At 41.6% G+C, this 19402-nt stretch overlaps 1 protein-coding gene and 1 pseudogene across 2 annotated transcripts in view; both read right to left on the bottom strand.

The window, feature by feature from the left end:
- LOC136863060 (UBX domain-containing protein 7) overlaps positions 1 to 19402 on the bottom strand; it is a 463333-nt gene that overhangs the window by 185724 nt on the left and 258207 nt on the right. The gene's annotated exons all lie outside the window — the stretch shown is intronic.
- Positions 2018 to 2172, bottom strand: LOC136865027 (5.8S ribosomal RNA; annotated as a pseudogene).

Raw genomic sequence — 19402 nt, 5'->3', positions numbered from 1 at the left:
GGTAGAAACCCATACCTTAAAACTCAAGCAAAACTGCTGCAGTCTGCTTTAAATCGCACCTCCAAAACAATCTACAGATGCAAAAGTGTGTGTATCCACTTCTGTTTGCAAAGCAAAACTGAGTGAATCCATTTTCATCATAAAGAAACAGAACTTGGTGTATCCTTACCAAGCGCCATTAATTAAGGTGGTTTGCAGATGCAAAACTAGCTTTTTCCTCCATGGATGTTAGTTCTAAGCTTGTGTTAAGTTGGCCCTACTGCGCAAAGCCGTGAAACAAGATGACACAGTAGTAAGCCAGTTGTTAACTAGTCACATTGGCGCGTGTTTTTCTTGGCTTGATTGTCATGTTCGACTTTTGAGTCTAATTTGTACAATGTTGTGCATGTGTACAGACAATGTGTGGCATGTAAGCATTACCTTTGTGGCATTTTGACTGAAATACCCAGTTTTATATACCCCAAAATCCTGCCTCTGTGTGATGTTCGAACAGCATCATTATAAATCATATTCCTCTATTGGCGTACTGATGCCGCCCTACAATGAAATGAGTCTAACACACTAACCAATTTAGCATGAAGTAACAGCGACCCATGACAAGGGTGAATAAATAAACAGCACTAATGATGGGCATTCCATTGTAAAGTATTGTATGACAATTACAAAACATACCTTCATCTCATGTTGCCATTGTGTTCCCTCACTGTCACTCACATTTCCATATATATACTCTGTATCACTTCGTGACACAATAATATCATAGTTACTCTCACTTTACAAAATCTGTCTACTACATGTTTCCATCCTGCAGTAAACTGGACAGTATGAGGCAGGAGCGACAGGCCTACGTTTGCCGAGTTAGCCGGGCTAACACAATCTAAAAGAAGGATCGATGAATATGACTATATAATATTACGGCATATAAATGGTTTCTTTAATACCGTATATGCTATTATAACAACCATAAAGCCTAATTCGCTTTGTATAAATAACATTAAGTGGCGAAAGCTTTGCATCTGTCGAACGATGAAGATATGCCAACTGAGCGCTCTGTTTCTCGTTTCTCCGAGACAAACATTAGGAGCTTGAATTACGTTGAGGCAGGTTTGCGCATTCAATGAACACGTGAACACAGCACAGAGCTGACCGTGCTGGCTAGTAGGCTCGCGTGTTTGCCCAAGACGAAGGTCTGACTTAGAGTAGTCCGGCCCCGCAGTGTTCACCCGGCGGCCCCGGGTTCAATTCCCGGCCAGGTCAGGGGTTTTAAATTGTAAATGATTAATATCCCTGGCCTGGGGACTGGGTGTTTCTGTCATCCTTAATGTTCCTTTCCTCACGTTCAACACTCTACACTTCCGCAATTACAATTACAGGCAGGTTCATATCATATGGTGCAAGTAGTGGCAAAAGATCTTCAGAGGTCGACGTCACAAACAAATATCATTTTTAAAAAAACTATCTCTTGCAGTGTTCGGTGGTGATTGTTATGAGCATGTCTTGTGCTTGAAACAGCTCCTTTCTCCTTTGTTGTTGTTGTCGATTATTATTATTATTATTATTATTATTATTATTATTATTGAAGGAAGATTTCATAATGATGGAGGATGAATATGGCTGTGTTACTGAGGACTTGCTAAAAAATTCATTCTCAAGCCGAACTTTTTCTGCTAAGAAATAAATCATAGAAAATAGGAGACCCAGTTCTAGTATATCAGATATGGTACGAGCCTGCTCTGAGGTTGTGTTTGGTTTGTGCGTGTCACACCAAATGTTCGGTCGCTGCACACACAGCACACACTTTCGAGCTTGGTCGCGGGGCAAGGGCGGCGAACCGGCACCAGCAGACACAAAGACTCTGCGCGGACCAACCATCCCGTCTCACACACTCTGTGGTGGTGTCAACCGGTCCAGCTCCACCGGGGTGAAGCTCTTTTCAGGAGACGTGGCGGCGGCCGTGGCCGCACGAACCGCGACTCTCCCACACTTTGAACGCAATGTCGCGTTCAGTTTTAGCAACCGACCCTCAGCCAAGCGTGGTCCGGGAACGGAATCCATGGACCGCAATGTGCGTTCGAAATGTCGATGTTCATGTATCCTGAAGTTCACATGTCAACGCGCAATTTGCAGCGTTCTTATCCGACCCACGAGCCGAGCGATCCACGGGTCGAAGCCGCGACGGGTACCCTCGTGTTTTCCCACTCTACTGAGCGAGAGAGGTAGGTACCCAATGCTGAACGTCTGCATCAAAGGAGACGCAGCCACGTGGACCGCGACACTCCCGCTGTCGGCGATGGACGGGGCCGCCGCTTACAGAGTACGTACAGGACTCGCTGAGCTCCCAACAGCGGGCTCGGCAGGAGTCTCGCTCCTCGAGGGAGCCTCGGCGGAGGAGAGGACTGCGCAGGGCCGTCTGACTACTCCTTCTCAAAATGTTTTTTGATAAAACAATTTCGGTAAGGATCCTTCCGCAGGTTCACCTACGGAAACCTTGTTATGACTTTTACTTCCTCTAAATAATCAAGTTTTGTCATCTTTCCAGACACATTGGAAACTGCACGAAGCAGATCCCGCGCACCAGTCCGAAGACCTCACTAAATCATTCAATTGGTAGTAGCGACGGGTGGTGTGTACAAAGAGCAGAGACGTAATCAACGCGAGCTTATGACTCGCACTTACTGGGAATTCCTCGTTCATGGGGAACAATTGCAAGCCCCAATCTCTAGCACGAAGGAGGTTCAACGGGTTGCCCGGTCCTTACGGAATAGGAAGACATGCTGATTCCTTCAGTGTAGTGCGCGTGCGGCCCAGAACATCTAAGGGCATCACAGACCTGTTATTGCTCAATCTCGTGCGGCTAGAAGCCGCCTGTCCCTCTAAGAAGATGTGTTGTCGCTGGTAACATGAACGGATACCGGATGTGAGTATTTAGCAGACTAGAGTCTAGTTCGTTATCGGAATTAACCAGACAAATGGCTCCACCAACTAAGAACGGCCATGCACCCCCACCCACCGAAGCAAGAAAGAGCTCACAATCTGTTAATCCTTCCGGTGTCTGGGCCTGGTGAGGTTCCCCGTGTTGAGTCAAATTAAGCCGCAGGCTCCACTCTTGGTGGTGCCCTTCTGACAATTCCTTTAAGTTTCAGCTTTGCAACCATACTTCCCCCAGAACCCAAAAGCTTTGGTTTCCCGGGAGCTGCCCGCCGAGTCATCGGAGGAACTTCGGCGGATCGCTAGCTGGCATTGTTTATGGTTAGAACTAGGGTGGTATCTGATCGCCTTCGAACCTCCAACTTTCATTCTTGATTAATGAAAACATACTTGGCAAATGCTTTCGCTTCGGTCTGTCTTGCGACGATCCCAGAATTTCACCTCTAACGTCGCAATACGAATGGCCCCGCCTGTCCCTATTAATCATTACCTCGGGTTCTGAAAACCAACTAAATAGAACCGAGGTCCTATTCCATTATTCCATGCACACAGTATTCAGGCACAGCCGGCCTGCTTTAAGCACTCTAATTTGTTCAAAGTAAACGTGCCGGCCCACCTCGACACTCGATGAAGAGCATTCCAGTAGGATTTCATCGGGGTCCGCCTACAGCGCGCAGGAGCCGCACGCGGATAACCACGGCCGCCGCACGCTTTTGACTCGCCACCACCAGCAGGACGTCCCACGAACCATGCCAGTTAGACACCGACGAGCGACGAACCGACAGCATGGGACACAAATCCAACTACAAGCTTTTTAACCGCAACAACTTTAATATATGCTATTGGAGCTGGAATTACTGTGGCTGGTAGCACCAGACTTGCCTTCCAATGGATACTCGTTAAAGGATTTGAAGTGTACTCATTCCGATTACGGGGCATCGGATGAGTCCCATATCGTTATTTTCCGTCACTACCTCCCCATGCCGAGAGTGGGTAATTTGTGTACCTGCTGCCTTCCTTGGATGTGGTAGCCGTTTCTCAGGCTCCCTCTCCGGAATCTAATCCTGATTCCCCGTTACAACCATGGTAGGCGCAGAACCTACCATCGACAGTTGATAAGGCAGACATCTGAAAGATGCGTCGCCGGTACGAGGACGATGCGATCAGCCCCAAGTTATTCAGAGTCACCAAAGCAAACGGACCGAACGAGACAACGGATTGATTTTGATCTAATAAAAGTGTCCCTTCCACTTCTGGTCGGGACTCTGTTTGCATGTATTAGCTCTAGAATTACCGCAGTTATCCAAGTAAAGTGGTATGATCTAAGGAACCATAACTGATTTAATGAGCCATTCGCGGTTTCACCTTAATTTGGCTTGCAATGAGACATGCATGGCTTAATCTTTGAGACAAGCATATGATTACTGGCAGGATCAACCAGGGAGCTGGCTGGCTTGAGAGCTGAAACCGAGCGTCGTAGCCCGCCGCCGCCGAGTGCGGCTTGAGGGACACAGACTTGCTTTGCTCCGTTGGCCAGCACAGTTGCCGCCAACTAAAATGTCATAGGGCGCCGAGCACGGGCTCTCACCTGGCCGGCGTGCCTTCACTAGGGATCGGGTCCCTTCACCATCCATCTTCACATTTCCACTTCGTCCGCTGCCGAGGCCGGCAGGACCGTACGAGAGGCGTACGACACTACATTCTCACGCCCGAGTAAGGGTAAGCGATTACCAACATTACTGAGCGTCGCATATGAGAAAGAAAAGGCAAAGTGAGTAGTTTTAATGATTTCTGGTACGTACACAAATGATACATGGCTGTGTGGCTGTAGGAAGTCTTGTTCCTTCTGTTGCTGGCCTTGCCTTTCATTTTCAACAGACTCAAATGTCTGAACAACAAAGGGAGGTTGTAATGTCAACAGTCTGTAGACCATGTTCATTCCATAATAGCTTAACTGAAGTTCAGTAGCACTAGAATAAAGGAATCCCTAAGTCTTGCCTTCAAAATTATTTGGGACAAACATAATGAAAAGTTAAAGCAAACATGTATATAGTTTTTTGTCTAATAGATGGTGTTTGTTTGCTGGCATCCCTTTAGGGTGCTTTTTAGGGGCCATACTGAAACTACAACTCAGTTAATATAGGAGATATTGTTGAATTGCTCCATTATAGAGCCACTTACGATGAAAGATTACAGAACCATTTGGAAACCTCTGCTGCTTTTCTTGGCACTTCTCACAATGTCCAAAACGACTTCATTGATTCAGTCTCAGCTGTTTTGTTAAATAAAATAAGAGACCAAAGAAGCACCACTTGTAGCTGTGATAGAAGGTAAGGCCACACACTTAATACAAACATCCCAGTTTTTCTCTGTGCTTTGTTATGTTACATAAGATGATATTCAGGAGAGATTTATTAGGTTCATTGATGTGAGTACTGATTGCCAAGCTGTTTCTCTGGCTAGGCATGTTTTCAGTTTAATCAATGAATTCCAATTTGGAGACAAATTTGTGGCTCAAATGTACAATGGGTGTTGTCTTATGGCTGGAGTACATAACGGTCTATAGCAGATTATTCCTGCCAAATATCAATCAGCATTATTTTTGCACTGCTATGCCCACAAGCTAAACCTAGGCGTTTACTTCTACACATTTACCATCAGTTGCCCCGACCTGATGGATATATACAGCACAAAAGAATGGGGCGGTGATACAAGAATCTGTTCAAGAGGTTTCTTTGCTACTGTACAAGATTTTGAATTTCTTTTTCTTTTGCATTTATTCTCATGTGTACTGCCTCAAGCAAAAGTCTTGTTCAATATTTTACACACCAAAATTAATGATGCAAGATATTATGTTGTTAAGGGCAGTGAATTCAAGAGCTTTCTGAATGACAAACGTGATAAATTTTATTTGCTTTGAAGCAGTGCAGAGACGAACATTCATCAGTTTCATCAAATGAAAATGAAGTTAGAGTTAAAAGGCAGCAAATTGGTGATGTGGAAATCGTAAAAGAATAAACCATATTGCAGACTGTATTGTGAAGTATTTGACAAAACTGTTTGATATACTACATATAACCAATCATTTTTCCGAACTGAATAAACTGGATTTTCTGGCTCATCTGGTTTTTGACTTATTTAAAACACACACAGACTCTTTTCCTACTTGGACATTCGAGTTCCTGGTTAAGTCATATGGTAGCTACTTCAACATCTTGGTACTCAAAACCAAGTTGTTGGCCATCTATTCATCAACAGAATTTAAGAAGTCCTGCATACTAGAACTTTATAAATATTTAACATGTTCAGGATTAAATGTGGCACTGCCTTAAGTGACCAAACTCTTGTTCATTAATTTTGATTATTCTTGCTACTAATGCCTCTGTCGAACGACTTTTCTCGGTTGTAAAATGGATTAAAAACTTCTTTAAATAGCGCGCGCGCACGCACGCGCGCACACACACACACACACACACACACACACACACACACACACACACACAAAAGCTTATCAAATTGTCAAATTCAGTTGAGAAGATCTTCTGGAAAAGCTGTAAGAAGAATCCGGGGTTCCACAATTCTGTTATAGACATTTTTGCTGCCAAAAATCACCAGATGGAGCTGTATTACAAGATGTAATATCTGCAGATGTATGGGGAGGACTGATTTGTGTAATGTTTAAAAATGCGTATTTCTATTTAAGCATTAATACCAATAAATTGTTTTTATGCATGTTTTTACGAACTAGTGCACTAACACTTTGATAAAGGTCATGTGCCGCCACTGGTATGAGGTAGTCTACCACCCGATACACATGACCACACAACTAATATGCACGTAAGGACTAAACGCGTTGTGTTGGGAACAAGCTCTTCAATTCACAAATAACAATGAATGAATCAATGAAGAATGATGAATGAATGAATGAATGAATGAATGGCATATGTCCATCCTCACAGGAGGAAGGTTCAGTTTCAGCACTATCTTCCGAGGCTGATGAATTCCGCTCTAAAGGGGTAGTCCGTTCTACAATTAGGACAGATAAAGCATGAGGCAGCTGTGATGTACGTCCCTCTTTCCTGTCACCTGGCCCTCTCAGCAATTAGCTCATTGGTCTCTTTCTTCCCTGCCACCTGAATTCTACTCTGCACAGCTTTCTGCGAGGCATCTCAGTCAACAGCAAAACTCTCCCAGTGGTCGAGACCAATGTCAGTCTGGAACAAGACTCTCTAACGTAGGTCTTTGAAGCGAAGTTGTGGTTTCCGATTAGCCTCATAACATTCCATAACTCACCACTTAAACTAATAATAATAATAATAATAATAATGTTTTTAGTATTCCCTCAGAGTCCATGTACCTGACATGACCAAGCCATCTGGGTCACCTTTGGCTGAGCAGCTCATATATACCAGAAACATTGGCGTGTTGCAGGACTTTGATGGTGGACACACTGTTTCTCCATGAAATCTGGAGGATCCTCCGAATTCAGCAGAGATGAAAGCCACGAATTCCTTCCTCATACCTAGCGAGGGTTGTCCAGGCTTCACCACTGTAAAGAAGTGCACTGAGAACACAGGTGAGGTACTAAATTTTCATGTTCACTATCAGTGGTCTATTGTGCCATACTTTCCTTTTCAGCCTAGTCATAAGAGATGCTGCCTTTGCAATCTTAGTAGTGATCTCAGCATCCAGAGACAAGGTGTTTGCTACTGTAGACCCAATGGAGATGAAGTCGTCAACTATCTTGAGAGGGTGCCCATCAATGGTAACTGTTGAAAGGTTGAGGGTGCCCTGCGTCATAACTAAGGCCTGGATTTTTATGTAGTATCAAAGTGTGAAATATTAACATGATCATGTAGTAAATATCAGGGAAATTTATTTATTTATTTATTTATTTATTTATTTATTTATTTATTTATTTATTTATTCACAAAGCACAAGATACCGCTACACTGAGCAAATTTCACTTGCACTGCCAACAGACTATTTAACCAACGTAAACTTTCATAATAAAATATAACAAACATAACAAAATATAACAAGATCAGGTACACAGCCTACTAATAACAACTGTCCAAATCGAAAACCATAAGAATGTCCATATTCATAGCCAAGTCGTCGTGGGTCAAGATGGCGGTATAATCCCTTCACATCAACTTATCTTTAAGAGGCTATTTACACACCTCTCGAATACACTTTTATTCGATGCTATATCGAGTTCTTGTCTCCTGTTAATATTGTTAAAGAGTGTCGGGAGGCGGATTAGGAAAGATCGTTGAAGTATTGAGTGCTGAGTGTGGGGAATGTGGAGAAGGTCTTTGGTTCGGGTGGAGCGGGAAGGAACGCGGAGAGAGAAGAGTGAGACAAGATGTTCCGAGCGGTAATGCCCATTTAAGATCCCGTGGAGGAAACTCAGGTCAGCTACCTGTCGCCTGATGTGCAGCGGTGACATATTAATTGCCATTAATACCTGCTGCGTAGACAGATTTCTGAGCTTGGGGTTTCTGTTCCTTACAATTGCAGCAAAGAAGGACACTGCTCTGTCTAACTGCTTAGTATTGGAGGGGGAGGCTGTTGTCCAAATAGGAGAGCAGTAGTTTAAGAGAGGTTGAATGATCGTGAGGAAGAAGTGACGAAGAGCAATGGGGTCAGAAATTTCTGTGAAGCGATAGAGAATGCCTAGTATTTTCATGGCCTTGGTTGTATATGTTTCTATGTGGGTCTTAAATTGTAATTTTGTATCAAATATTACACCTAGGTCACGCTGTTGCGTAACTACTGTGATGGGCTTGTCGAGTAGGTAATATGATGTCGGTAGAGGAGATTTACGTAGTGTTATGGTCATGTGGCTGCATTTTTGTGGATTGGGGATAAGTTTCCAAGTACGGCACCAGTTCGAGAGGGCATTAAGTGAGGACTGTAGCAGAGCTGCATCTCCTGGATTCCTGATCTCCCTAAATATCTTGCAGTCGTCAGCAAAGAGTAGGGTATTGGCTGTTTCGTTGCGTTCGGACGGCAGATCGTCCATAAACAAAGAAAACAGCAAGGGGCCAAGAGTATTGCCTTGTGGGACACCGGACGTGACTGGTAACCATGAGGATGAAGTGCTTGATATTACCACTCTCTGCCAACGGTTATGTAGGAAGCCAGAAAGAAGGGTCAGAAGACTGCCATGTATATTAAATCGTTCGGAGAGTTTATGGAGCAACAGAGTATGGTCTACAGAATCGAAAGCTTTCGAAATGTCTACGTAGCAGATATCCAGCTGCGATTTAGCTGCAATGGCGTGTGATGCAAAGCTATGCAGAGTGGCTAGGTTTGTTAGACAAGAGCCACCTGGTAGAAAACCATGCTGCTTGGTTGAGATATACGGCAACGTGAATGCGAGGAGACGCTGGTGTATAATTTTTTCAAAGATAAAGGATAGTGTGGGGAGAATAGAAATTGGTCGGTAAGATGAAACATTAAATTTGTTGCCTGATTTGAGAAGTGGAACAATATTTGCCTGTTTCCAGGTATTAGGAAAATAGCCCGCGGCAAAACATCTGTTAAATAATTTAGATAGAGGGACGCAAAGAGTACTGGCAGTATTTTTTAGGAAAAGAGGACCTATAGTGTCGGCACCGGTAGCTTTGTTGATACGAGGAGTTTGAAGAAGGTCATGAACTTCACTTGGTGTGGTAGTTATGCTTGATAGGGTTCTGTTTGAGGCTGTAGCAATGGGTGGGAGCGGTTGGTTTTGTAAGGGAGGGGAGAAGTTGGAGAAGAAATACCTGTTGAACAGTTCATTGCGATCGGCGCCGTCTGCTGTTGCATCGTTGTGGTTCACGCTGACAGGAATCCGCTCCGTCCTTCTTCGTGTGTTGATGAGACTCCAGTAGCGCTTGGGATTGCTGCGGACATTTTCAGTGACAGTGTCTACGTGTGTTTTGTAGTCTCTTCTGACCATAAACCTCGCGTGGCGGCGGATTTTAACGAAAGTATTGTGGGTGTGTGGGTTAGGGAAGTCTTTCCACAGGCGCCAAGCTCTCTTTTTATTAAACAGTATCAGTCTGGTCTCATGTGATATCCAGTGTTGATGTTTGCTGGTAGTAGCCCGTTGTGCAGGTACGAAGTCTTTAATTGCAGCTTGCAGCCAGTCGTACAGCAGGTCAAGAGCCGATTCGATGTCAGCTATTTCGAGCAGACTCCAGGGAAGGCATTCCAGGGCACGACACATTGCAGGCCAGTCGGCACGTCGCCAGATGTAGGTAGGGCGGTAGGATGTCCTGCTGTGAGGCTTTGAGGAGGGGTGGGGAAGAAGGAATGTAGCATCGAGAGACTGCTGGTCGCACAGGAAAAGGTTTCTGCCTGGGGTTATTGTTTTAAGTTCTAATGAGGAGAGTATGAAGTCCAGGGTGTTGGGTCCACGGGTTGGGTACATATTAAACTGTTTCAGTCCGAGGCCATTAATAAAACTGTCTATAAAGTATGTGTCACAGTTGTTAGCTGACAGTCCTGTAGTTGGAGAAGACCACTTTATAGACAGGTTAAAGTCGCCCATTAAAATTACTTCACCATGAGGGAGAGCTGCAATGACTGAGTCCAGGCACTGTTCAAGGTCACAGAATGGGCTGTTTGGTGGTCTGTAGTAACATCCCACAAGTACAGGGCGTCGAGGAAAGAGTAGCTCCACCCACACTAACTCACAGTTCCGTTCGAGATCTGTCCTCCGTTTACACGGTAACGCACTGTTCACTGCTAACATCACTCCACCACCTAGAGTAGCGCGATCACGACGGAATATGCTGTAATTAGCACTGAGTGGTAGTTCACTGTCACTAGCCCACGAGAGCCATGTTTCAGTAAGTCCGATCACGTCAACTTCTCTTAAGTCTGGCAGGGATAGTTCACAATCAGACAGCTTATTGTTTAGGCTTTGCACATTCTGACAATAGATATTTATGTCTGTTTTCATTTCACAAGTGGTGAGACCGGGGTTTAAGTGAACATCTCCAGCCAGTAGTAGGAGGCAAAGCAAGCCCCTAATCGCTGAGCGACCAGGCCTAGGCTTGTTCGGCTCAGAGCTAGTAGGGAGGCGCCTATAAGTCTGGAAAATGGCGCATCCAGTCAGAGAGAACGCCGGAATGTAGTAGTTTCTCTCTGCTAGTAGCCATGCAAAAGGAGAACTCACTTTTTTCACTTGCACACACCGATTCCTTAACTCGAATAGACCCGTGCAGAGAACCGTAAAGCGCAACAACTCTGATTATTACCACACAAACAACACAAACTGCAGCAGCACTAAGCTTGCGCGTGTCATTAAATATGTAGTAGTATTAATGCATTAAATTTACAATAATGTTCATGTATTCTATTTATTATGAATTACGGTTATGATATGTGACAAATAATTGTTTTAAATAAGTCCATATTTTAGGAAGAAGTTGTTGTTACTTTAGATAATTTACATAGTCTACTTATTTCTAATTTTGACAGTAAGTATAGTTACTTATTAAATCAATTAAGGACATAATCAAAATATTTATACACAAAGAATGTTATGCACAGAAAATCATGGAGTGCATGTCTAACCCTTGTCCTGTTTCTCCATGGGGCTGTGTATGAAGTGAGACGAATCTTCATAGCGAGTTTTCACAAACGGATGCCCTTCCTGACGTCAACATCAGAAGAGTTAATGAGATGAAATGAATTGCATAATATTTGATAGTAGAAAGGGATGGGAAGAAACTTGGTGCCAGCACATAGCCTAGTCCTGTTGAATAGCACCAAGGCGTCTGCTCAAGACTTAACATCTCCATCTGATGGACAAATCACCATCAGCAGTGTCGTATGTCCTCACTCCACAGGAACACTGCAGAGATATGGAATTGAATCCAGGGTTTTGGCACGCAATCTAGTGAACAGAAAGTGTATACCACCACCTCTCCTACTGGTGTCTTCCCGTTAGCAAAGTTTCCCATTAGCGACGGATCATTGAGCGATCATTAAGTGTCCCATTAGCGACGAATTATAAATACTCAGTTCTGAGTTTCCTTTTACCGAGGGAATGTTAACTAATTGTGACAGATCTGTGGAAAACCCCTGCTCGAAAATGCAGTACATGTTTGAGATATAAATATCACCCCCTGGTTCAATAACTCGTCATTCTGTGTCTAGCTCTGATTAAATCGTGTTCATTATGGAGTTTATTTCGGCTAAGAGAGGTAACCATTGCCTCATATATAAGGGATATAGCAATAGGTGACTAAGGCAAGACTAAGAAAGGTAACCCTTGCCTTATACATAAGAGATATAGTGATAGGTTATTAAGGCAATACAAAGACGGGGTAGTGATGTGGTTCCGTGTCAATACAAAAAAGAGGAAGCAAATGTAGCTGGACAATCAATCCCTATCCAAAGAGATATGAAACTGTTTCAAGAGAAGGCATTGCCCCATGATCTGTGTAGACGGCTGGCACAGCAGACTCAACACAACTATTAGAAGATCACATCCAAGGGCTAAGAACTTTATCAAAGTCCATATACCGTAAATGAAGCGGAGTTGGCAGGCTTTGCAATAGCAAGACCCTAACTTAACCTAAAAGGGACAAAGAGGAAAAGGAAGTATTCTGAACTGCATGAAAGAATCGAAAGACCTACAAACAAATACACAGCAGATGGTAAAGTTACAAAGTTTTTGGAGGTTATGTCATATGTACTAATGTTGAAGTAAGTATGAAGAGGAAAAGGAATTGTAAATATAAATGACGAAGCTGGAGGAGCACAAATTTAATGTATAAATTAACAATATTATAATGTCATAAATGGTTGCTGAATAGGTAGTGGAAAAGACACTGCAAATATAATGATGACACTGATATTGCATATATATATTATTGTGTGTATGCTATCTTACACCTACAACATGCTAAGCTCAAGAAGCCTCCATATGCATCAGAATGATTGTGGATCATACCCATTATATGAATTGTTTTCAACAGTTTTCGACTGCACAGATTTTGAGGTTATATGAACTTACAAGACATATTAACAGGGAAATCATGTGTTAGTCATACTTTTTTTTTCCCTTTTTTTTTTTTTCTAGGGGCTTTACGTCACACCGACACAGATAGGTCTTATGGCGACGATGGGATAGGAAAGGCCTAGGAGTTGGAAGGAAGCGGCCGTGGCCTTAATTAAGGTACAGCCCCAGCATTTGCCTGGTGTGAAAATGGGAAACCACGGAAAACCATCTTCAGGGCTGCCGATAGTGGGATTCGAACCTACTATCTCCCGGATGCAAGCTCACAGCCACGCGCCTCTACGCGCATGGCCAACTCGCCCGTTAGTCATACTTAACATTTAATAAAAGATAATTAAAATATAAGAAACACAAGATGGGTTAGGACCTCAGGCAATGAAGTAAATCTGGAAATGATAGCCAAAATTAGGAATGAATAAACAACGTAAAGACATCATATTATGACAAGATCACCACCATAATTTTTGTTGTTATATGTATTTTAATGTTATAACTATTCCTGCAACATTGTCATTATCTTACACATTGTTTTATTTATCACATGATCTGTTTAATTTTTATTTTGGCTGAGGATGGCAACTAAGTGCCTGAAACTTTTTTTTTCTATTTGTTTTACGTCACACCGACACAGATAGGTCTTAGGAGACGATAGGATAGGAAAGGCCTAGGAAGTGGAAGGAAGCGGCCGTGGCCTTAATTAAGGTACAGCCCCGGCATTTGCCCGGTGTGAAAATGGGAAACCACGGAAAACCATCTTCAGGGCTGCCGACAGTGGGGCTCGAACCCACTTATCTCCCGATTAAGTAGCTGAAACTAGCCCGAAGACTTATTTAATATTATTTACTTGATATATTGTATTGAAAAGGTGGACCCTCTTGTCAATTTATTTCTTTTTATATTATAGTTGAATATTCGAGATTAATCTACACTGGAGTACTCCAGTCGACTGGACAGTTCCTTGAATGATCGGGTGTATTTCTTTCAGAGCACTGCAAGAACATTTCCAGAAGTTAGAGATTTCTAGACTCTCTGTCAAACGGTATATGCATTGAGCTGATGGCCGAGAAGTTGGTAGTTAGTCTTACCTTATGATCGTCAGGTGAGTAACCAGTGTGTTTCTCTGAATAATGTTTGCAGTGTTGTGTATAATTGTGTACAAATAATGAACTCCATTCCGATTCCAGTTTCCTTAGCCCCATTGGAATGGGATTCTTTTCAAAAACATGTTATCTCAGACTATTCCAGATCATTTCAAAAAACATGACACTTGAAATAAAAAACTAATAAATTTGAAAGCCAACAATTCGGTATCCTTTTCAAAAAAAGTTCACACTCCCCAACATGAGCAACAAGTCAACCACGAATTTCATTCTCCAGTTATGAATCTCACGAATTTAGATTTGAATGAGATCAACTTAGAGATCCTCAGCAAGGGACCAAAACGTAACAGGGTCAACTTTCCTCACAAAAGCAACATAATCAACACTGTAGTGGAATCAGAATTGGCCATCAGCAAATTACCCTATGAGAAAAAAAGATGAAATTAGATATGAAATTTAAAAAATACTGCAGACTTCGTTCACAGGAAAACATGCAGAAAAACCCAGCATCCCAACTAAACACATCTTCAAATTGAAATAAAAAATAATGACATAATAGTTACAAAGACAGATAAGGGAAACTCCACGGTTCTAATGAATAAGAATGATTACGTCAGTAAAACGGAACTTTTCTTTTCTGATAAGAGTTTCACTGTCATATCATAACTTTTTTTTTTTTTTTTTTTTGCTAGTTGCTTAACGTCGCACCGACACAGATAGGTCTTATGGCGACGATGGGATAGGGAAGGCCTAGGAGTTGGAAGGAAGCGGCCGTGGCCTTAATTAAGGTACAACCCCAGCATTTGCCTGGTGTGAAAATGGGAAACCACGGAAAACCCTTTTCAGGGCTGCCGACAGTGGGGTTCGAACCTACTATCTCCCGAATACTGGATACTGGCCGCACTTAAGCGACTGCAGCTATCGAGCTCTGTCCATATCATAACTAAAGATCCCACCAATAAAATTCAAAAATGCCTTAAAGGAATTTTAAGTAATATTGCAACCCTTTTCAATGAACAACAAATTTCCCAACTTACTTTAATGAATCCCAAACTCCCCACTGCTAGATCTTAACAGAAGATTCATAAGACCAGTGATCCAATCAGGCCAATCATTAATTTCAAAAGTAGTCCTACTTACAATGTTTCTCGTTTCATACAAAAATTCTTGGCTAAATATTACACATTTTCTAGTAGAACCTCTGTCAAAAGTTCCATACAATTCAGTAACATCACAAATAAACTTAAATCGAAATCACACTATGCACTCGTTCAATATTACAAATATGTACACTAACATTTCCATAGCTGAAACCACTAACATAGTTAAAGATAATCTAAACAAACATAACCTTTTAAGTAAACTTGAAATAGAAGAATTTTGACATATTCTGAAGTTCGTTCTCAATAATAATTATTTTATGTTTAATAACACAATTTATCTGCAAGAAAGGACTCCCTGTAGAATTCCCTATTTCTGGAATTTTGGCAGAAGTTCATACAGACAATCTAAAAAACAACAAACCAAGATACTCAACAATTCACCAAGTATATTCCATTGGTCGCAATGCATGGATGATATTTTCAAAATTATTGATCAACGTATCAGTGACAGTACAACCCTCCTTAATAAGCTAAATACTTGTGACCCCTACATAAAATTCACAGTTGAATCTGAAACAGATAGATCTTTAAATTTTCCAGATATTAAAATTAGGAGAAGCGATAACCATCTAATATCTGAAATCTTCAGAAAACCCATCCAGACAGCCAACATGATCAGACAAGATTCACTGCACCCTGGCTCTCACAAAAAGGCCTGTTTTTATAGTATGATATCCAGAGCCTTGAACATTCCTATGTCCAAGAAAGCTTATAAAAAAGAAATTAAAACCATCCACACTTCAGCACACCTTAATGTGTTTAATAGCAATTTCGCTGGCAGAATTCTCAATAAGATTAAAAATAAACCCACCACCACACTTAAAAAACAAATGAAAGAAAATACTGACTTTGTCACCTTCACTTTCAACAGCAATAACCTATACCAAATCTCAAACATTTTTAGAAAACAGAACCTTAATGTCACCTTTAGAACTAACAGCACTACTTCTAAACTTTTCTGTAACACAAACACACTTAACAAATCCAACGAACATTTGCAGTCAGGGGTCTACAAGTTAACGTGTAACCAATGCGATGCTAGTTATGTCACACAGATTGAGAGGAACTTTCAAATCCGCTACAAAGAACATTTGAATGCAGCTAAATACAGAAGATTTTCCACTATGAATGAACAGATGAAAGATTACAATCACTCATTCTCCACTATACATAAAGATCTTGATATCCTACATTTAACCAAAAAGGTAACCTTATTAAATATTTTAGAACATATTTATATAAAACTCTATAAAAAATCCAATCCCATCTATATACTTAATGAAATCCAAGAAAAAACGAACATCCTGGTTGACACGATCATCGAGAAAGATCCGAAGCAACACTTAATTCTGTCCTCCCATCCTTCCACTCACTCTCTCTCCCCTCACCCACCGTTTCCCCCATCCAAAACCACCTCAGAACGGTTGTCAGTCAGTGTGGAGTTCAACAACGACCCAAACTGATCTATACAAGCACAGAGCTGGAGGAAAGAGGAAGCGAGTAATATTTTGCAACTCTTCATATTATCTTTTACTTTACTTCAAGTTTTCATTCTCACACTTGGCTTTTTGGTTTCACTTTTAGATCCTGGCTATACTTGTATTCTCCGTTAAGAAATTTTATGGATTTTAAAACTTCACTCAGTTTCCAGAAGCAAGAAAAACAGAACAACATTTGACAGTCTTCACAGGTTTAAAATATTCCTCAAGCCAACCAATAGTTGTGTTAAATACGGTTGGACCCACACCTGTTACAACTTAATTCGTCCAAGAGTGAAGCTATGAACATTTTAAGCATTGATTTTCATAGCATTTATTGACTGTATTTTGTCTCAAGTTTTTTATGTATCACTGCTTTTGTATATGTCTCTCATCTGTGTGTTATTTTAGAACTCTAGGCTACGTTGAAACATGTCTTAAGTAGCTTTTTAGACAGACCATTTATCAACTGGCAAAGTTAAATTCTTCTAGAATTTTATTTTAGATATAATTGTGTAGTCTTTAACCCCTCAGCGTCGCAGCCATTTAAATAGCTTCCTACCCTGCGGCCGGATGAGATTTCAACTACGCGCGACTGAAATACATCGATTTACTTAAAGCGTTACTACAAGTATAAGAGTAGCTGGATTTTCACGAAATTTGGAATTCCTTTTGACAGAACTATGTACATGCAGATAATTACATAATTGTTTCACATTTCCTTAGTAATTTAGTTCCGTGTGATAGAGTTCGAAGCACTCTTTGAGACAGGGACTCAAGTCACACTCCTGGCAGCAGTACACTGACGTCTTCTTTCCGCCGTGTTTTGAACACAGGATACAATGTCTCTGAGGTTTGGATTTCCAACTCTTGGGTGCTAATTTCCTGATAAAATGTCTTTCCTGCAACCTTGGAACTGTATTATCTGATGCGCGCCGGCCTAGAATATTTCGTTCCCCTCCCTCCCGAGCGTATTTTGTAAACAAACCTTTCATCAGCTGAACCCGATAAGATAATTGCTCAATATTTGTCTCTGTGACCTGTGTGAGTATTATTAGAGAATTTAGCAATCAGAATTCACCGTTGAAAACTTCTCTTTGACCTGTATAATTATCTATAGTCTCTTACACAAAATTTCCAAGTACTGTTTCCTCCTCATCGTCACTCTCATCATTTACCACTGCTACATCATCTATTTCATTATCACTGCTGCTTATACTGTCACTACTACTTCCGACTGAACTTTCATCTGAATTATACAATATTTCAAGCACGTTACCGTCAGTCAAACCACGGCTGAGCGCGGCGCGTCACACGGAGTGGTGAAGCTGCAGCGAGACCGAAAGCAACAGGACGAAACTGAATGAGGGGAATAACATTTATGACGAAACAAACCAACTCGATACATATTTCAGATAAAAGGTCGAGACATCGTCTTTCAAGCGAGATATATACCATGACCAACTGGTTCTCGTATCGTACGACAGAAAGCAGCAAACTGATGCCTACACAGAGCGCTCATGGAGAGTTACGAAAATATTACAAGCTGAGAAATAAAGACAAATATAATAAATAAACCACACTCCCAATGTACAAATAGAGCAAAGAACATCACACGAAAAGACAAACTTCTCAGATCATCATTTCTTTATTTTATTCTGTGGGAAAGAATGAAGCAAACAGACTTTAAAAAAAGCAAGAGATTAGTGCTCAGACTTATTTGACAAATAATTATCCTTGCAAAAACAACTACATTGTAACGATTTTTCAATTTTTATTTACAACACTGATAAACCCGAAACTGTCTTCTTGGAAACAAAACAATTTGCATATCAGTAACTCCAAAACTCTTCGCGCTATAGCTGTAAATGTGAAACCATGTATGGGTCTATACCACATATAGAGGTCGGCGGCTACGGAAGAAAAGAGGGTCTATACCACGTATAGAGGTCGGCGCTGAGGGGTTAAGCAAACTGAGTAGCAACTGTGTATTCATAAGGAATAGAATGAGTGACAAAGTGATTTTCCAATCAAGAAGTGAACATGTCTCGTGAGATATTTCTTTACACCAAATAAAATCTCATTGGGAGCAATAAATTGGCGACCGTGACAGGACTCGTGGAGACTCGAAAATGAAGACTGACCAGATGACCATGGCGATTTTACATAAGTGCTTGAGTCCTGAGGTTTGCTGATGGCGGGAAGCAAAGCAGACTTGCAAACGAGGCTGCGCCAGGATTTGTCGTACAATGAGGTGACCCGAACAATTTTGACTTCAAAGACACCTCGGAGGAAGAAGCCTAACAATTGGAAAAGAGCTATGTTCGAACAATTAACTCCCTTCTGCAGGCCCAGTCCGGAAAAATCGAGGCCCAGTCGGCCTACTCCGAAAAGACCGTTACCCAGTCTCTATAGAGATAAAGGAGCATATCATTTCTTGAGACAAAAATTTCAAAGAAAGTATTAACAAAATTAATGATAAAATAACCAGCTTAGAATCAGACACTGATAAAGTAGTAAACAATATGCACACTTTGGAAAATAAAGTTGAGGAGAAGCTTGGAGAAAATGAGCGAGAATCTAAGAAGTTTAAAATTGAGGTAGACCAGAAATTTATGAAGTTTGAATCGAAGGTTAATAATACAATTTCAACCCTCGAGAAGAAAATGTATGTAGGCAGTAACCATGTTGGGATCGGTACAGATCTTC

The sequence above is a fragment of the Anabrus simplex genome, chromosome 2, assembly GCF_040414725.1.
Source record: "Anabrus simplex isolate iqAnaSimp1 chromosome 2, ASM4041472v1, whole genome shotgun sequence".
Classification (NCBI taxonomy): Eukaryota; Metazoa; Arthropoda; class Insecta; order Orthoptera; family Tettigoniidae; genus Anabrus; species Anabrus simplex.
The sequence above is the reverse complement of the archived record's forward strand: the minus strand, read 5'-3'. Positions and strand labels throughout refer to the sequence as shown.